Consider the following 4744-nt stretch of genomic DNA (forward strand, 5'->3'; position numbering starts at 1 on the left):
TTGCATACGCACAGATGCCTCATCCAACAGTGGGTTCTTGATATATTGTTGAGTTTTCTATGTGGGCCTCCAAAGATGGTATTTTCTTCATTAGAGAAATTTTGCATCCTGAACAATAGAGGAGTCTCCCCTGGATCTGATCTTTGGGGATATTTGTAAGCTCTACTTGGCACCCTAAAGCACTTCTCTCAAACCTCTCATGTCACATTTGTGAACCCTGAAAACAAAACTCCTACATTTAGCAGGAAAAACTTTAAACAAAAGATTCTTACAGGCCAGCAGTGGTAGCCCATGCTTATAATCCAGCATTTTGGGAGGCCAAGGCAGGAGGATTGCTTGAGCTCAGGAGTACAAAAATTTTTTTTAATTAGCTGGACATGGTGACATATCCTGTATTTCCAGATACTTGGGAGGCTGAGGCAAGAGGATCACTTCAGCCCAGGAAGTCAAGGCTGTAGTGAGCCGTGATCTCACCACTGCACTCTAGCCTGGGTGACAGCATGAGACCCTGTCTCTAAAAAAAAAATAAAAAATAAAAAAATAAAAAAATTCTTATAGACATCATCACAGTTAGATAGTTCTTTGAATATCTTTTGTTGTTCTCGTTTTACTTTGATCAGTGCTCAGTAATTTTTCAAATTCACACTCTGATTTGATAAACAGATCTTCGTAATCATTGTGTTTGACTTAACCAACTGCTTCAAAGAACTGAATATTTTTGGATTAGATTTGATACACACTGGGATTTTTTTTTTCTTTTAACAAAGTAAATTTTGTTGGGTATGCAATTGCCTGATTGTTTCTTGTTTGCTACACAGAGAAAACCAATTCTCTGAAACAATGGAGTAGAGAAATAGTTTAATTATCGCAGGGCTAGCCCAGCAAGAGATGGGAGTTTATTCCTCAAATCAGCCTTCCCAGGAACTCAGAGCAAGGGTTTTTATGGATAATTTGGTGGGCAGAGGGCTAGAGAATGGGTAATGCTTATTGACTGGGGACAAAAACATAGGGGTGTGGAAAGCAGTCCTTGTGTGCTGAGCCAGCCTCTGGGTGGGGGCCATGGGACAATTTGAGTTATGAATCAAGGGGCTGGGTAGAGTCAGTTGGTCACCAGAATGCAAAAGATTGAATAATATCTCAAAAGAACAATCTTAAGGTTCTACAATAGTGATGTTATCTATAGAAGCAATTGGGGAAGTCACAAATCTTGTGACCTCTGGCCACATGACTCCCGAGCAGCAAGGAATTACAGAGAAGCAAGCTAGGGAATAATGTCTGGTTACTGTTTACTCTGATATTTTAGCAGAATTCAGGCCCCTCCCATAATCCTAATCTCATGGCCTTTCGTTAGTTTAGTTGCAGTCTCTGAGCAAACAGGGGGTTAGTTTTAAGGAGGGACTATTATCATCCTTGCTTCAAAGTTAAACTATAAACTAAGTTCCTCTCATGGTTAGCTTGGCCTATGCCCAATAATGAGTGAGGACACTCAGGCTGTGAGGCTAGAAGCAAGATGGAGTAAGCCATGCTAGAATTCTGTCACTGTCATAATCTTTACAATGGTGGTTTCAGGTATACGAACAAGGTTCTATCCATTATACATGCTATGAATAACTTTATGCAAAAATACCCAAAGGATGTAATTATAAGAACTTCTTTCTTTCTTATTTCATATGGTGAAAAAGGTTTTTATATATTTTGTATATTAACTCCTCATCTGATGTATGGTTTGCAAGCATATATATTCTCCCATCCCATAGGTTGTCTCTTCAATCTATTGATTGTTTCATATGCTACGCAGAAGTTTTAAATTTGATTAAATCTCATTGGTCTATTTTTGCTTTTGTTGCCTGTCCTTTTGGGGTCATAATAAAAATAATCATTGCTTATAATACTGTCATGGAGATTTCCTATGTTTTATTGTAGGAGTTTTATAGTTTCAAGTTTTATGTTGAAGTCTTTAATCCATTTTCAGTTGATTTTTGTATGTGGTATGAGATAAAAGTTTAATTTCATTCTGCATGTTCATATCCAGTTTTCTCAGCACCATTTATTGAAGACTGTTCTTTCCCCATTGTGTATTCTTGGCACCTTTGTTGAAAATTAATTGACCATGTGTGGGTTTATTTCTAGGTGGTTCTCTCTCCCTCTCTCTCTTTTTCTTTTTTTTTAAAAGACATGGTCTTGCTCTGTCATTCAGGCTGAAGTGCAGTGGCATGATTATGGCTCAATGCAGCCTCAACTTTCCAGGCTCAAGTGATCCTCCTGCCTCACCCTCCAGACTAGCTAGGACTACAGGTGTGTGCTTCATGCCCAACTATTTTTAAAATCTTTTTTTGTAGAGATAGGGTCTAACTGTGTTGACAAGGATGATCTTGAATTTCCAGGCTCAAGCAATCCTCCTAACTTGGCTTCCCAAAGTACTTGGATTACAGTTGTGAGCCACTGAACCTGGCCTCTTTTTTTTTAAGTGTTGGTTAGGAATACATCTTGGTTTCCAAATAATTTCCTTTCCACATTTTTACTATTTATTTCTGTGTTTGTTGGATTATGATTAGAAAACATGACCTCTGCGTTTTAAATTTGTTAAAGTTTTCTTTGTGAATAAATTCATATTGATTTTAATAAATATTCCATATGTATACAAAACTTTTGCATTATTTGTTCCAGAGATGTGAATACGTATGTTTATTAAAATTTTTTTCTTAATTGTATTAGTTTTGTATTTTAAACTCCTCCATACCCTTTTTTTTAGCTTACTAAAATTGTTTAATTCTGAATAAAGCATATTGAAGACTGCACTTTTATCTGGTTCTCCTGGAATATCTTGAATATTTGCATTTTCCAGTTAGCTTCTATTAGTATGTTCCGTACAGGTTTATTGCTATTATGTTGTCTTCAAAATGTTGCCTTTTTTATTACAAGTATTTTTCTGAGTACTTTATTTTTTATTTTTATTTTTGAGACAGGGTCTTGGTCTGTCATCCAGGCTAGAGTGCAGTGGCATAATCTCAGTTCACTGCAGCCTCAACCTCCCAAGCTCAAGAAATCCTTCCACCTCAGCCTCCCTAGTAGCTGGGACTATAGGCGCATACCACCATGGCCAGCTAATTTTGTTTCTTTTTTGTAGAGACAAAGTCTCACAATGTTGCTCAGACTGGTCTCAAACTCGTGGACTCAAGGAATCCTCCTGCCTTGGCCTCCCAAAATGTTGAGGATTACAGGCATGTACCACTGTGCCTGACCTGAATATCTTATTTTGTTTTAAGCTCTTGCATCACATATTTCTGGATGGTTCATTATCCTCTATTCCAATTTTGTGTGTTAATTGTAAGGTTCATTGCTAAACACTGTTTTAGGTCTTCTTTATTTTCCTCTATTGCGAAGGCTTGGTTTTGCTTCATTTATGTTAGGTTAAGAACTTACACAAGTATTTCCTTAAGATCTTTTATGTGGGTCACACCCTCTCAGACTTCTACATTCTCAAATACCTACTTATACCCTGACAGATGAATGGCATCTTGGCTGTCTACAGGATTGCTGAATTAAATTCTTTTTTCTTAGCAGTGATTCCAATATTTCTAGATTTTAGTGTAACAAGTGATACAGTAAGCGTCAATATGAACTTTACTTCTTTGAAGTTAACTTCTCTCTAAATACTTGTAGATTTTTCTCTTGACTCTTTAACTTCACAGATTTTACCATACTGTGTTGATTATGTTTCTTTTAACATTGATCAGGACTGAGAAACCAATAAACTCAATCTGTTTTCAGTGTAGTCATTTTATCCTTCTTTTGTTTATTTACTGCCTGTTTGTCATTACTTTATTTTTTTTTCTAGCACTGTAGTAGCCACATTTCAGGATTCTTGGACTTATCCTTCAAGACTTTTTAATTTTCTAAGATAATTCCATCATTTTACATTTTTAGATATGTCTTTCATTATTTTCCTTTTGGCTCTATACTTGGCTCAATGGTGGACATATTTAATGTACTAAACTGTGTAGTGGAGAAGTCATGTTTTTTTGTTATGCAACAGAAAGCACTTAGTATTATAATTTGTTCATCTTGCTGTCTTTCTCCTTGTAGTAGCAGAATTCTAAGATGGTCCCTGTGACAGTTGATCTTGGATGTCAACTTGACTGGATTAAGTGATACCCAGATAGCTGATTGTCAGTGTTTTCTTAGACAAGGAGTTGATTCCTTTTCTGATAAGAAAGAAACCCAGTTAATTTGTCATTTGGTTAGAAAAATTGAGCTGCCCTAGGTGTGTCTGTGAGGGTATTTATGAAAAAGACGGGCATTTGAGTTAGCGGACTGAGTGGGGAAGATTCTCCCTCGATGTTAATGAGCACCATCCAGTCAGCTGAGGGCCCAAGAAGGAACAAAAAAGCAGAGTGAGAGTGAATTGGGGTTCCCTCTTCTTGAGCCAGGACACCCTTCTTCTCTTGCCCTTAAGATGTCAAAGTTCCAGGTTCTCTGGCCATTGTATTCCAGGATTCCCACCAGTAGCCTCCCAGGCTGTTGGAACTTTGACCTCAGACCGAAGGTCGTGCCATCAGTTTCCCTGGTTTTAAGGCCTTTGGCCTTGGACTGAGCTGTACTACCAGATTTCCTGCTTCTTCAGCTTGCAGAGGACCTATGGTGGGACTCCTCAGCTTCTATCATCATGTGAGCCAATTCCCCTTCTCATTTCTCTCTCTCTCTATCTCGTTAGAATGTGTTCCCATTCTAAGTATAAGAAAAC

Source organism: Trachypithecus francoisi, unplaced genomic scaffold, assembly GCF_009764315.1.
Source record: "Trachypithecus francoisi isolate TF-2019V2 unplaced genomic scaffold, Tfra_2.0 Lachesis_group18, whole genome shotgun sequence".
Taxonomy (NCBI): domain Eukaryota; kingdom Metazoa; phylum Chordata; class Mammalia; order Primates; family Cercopithecidae; genus Trachypithecus; species Trachypithecus francoisi.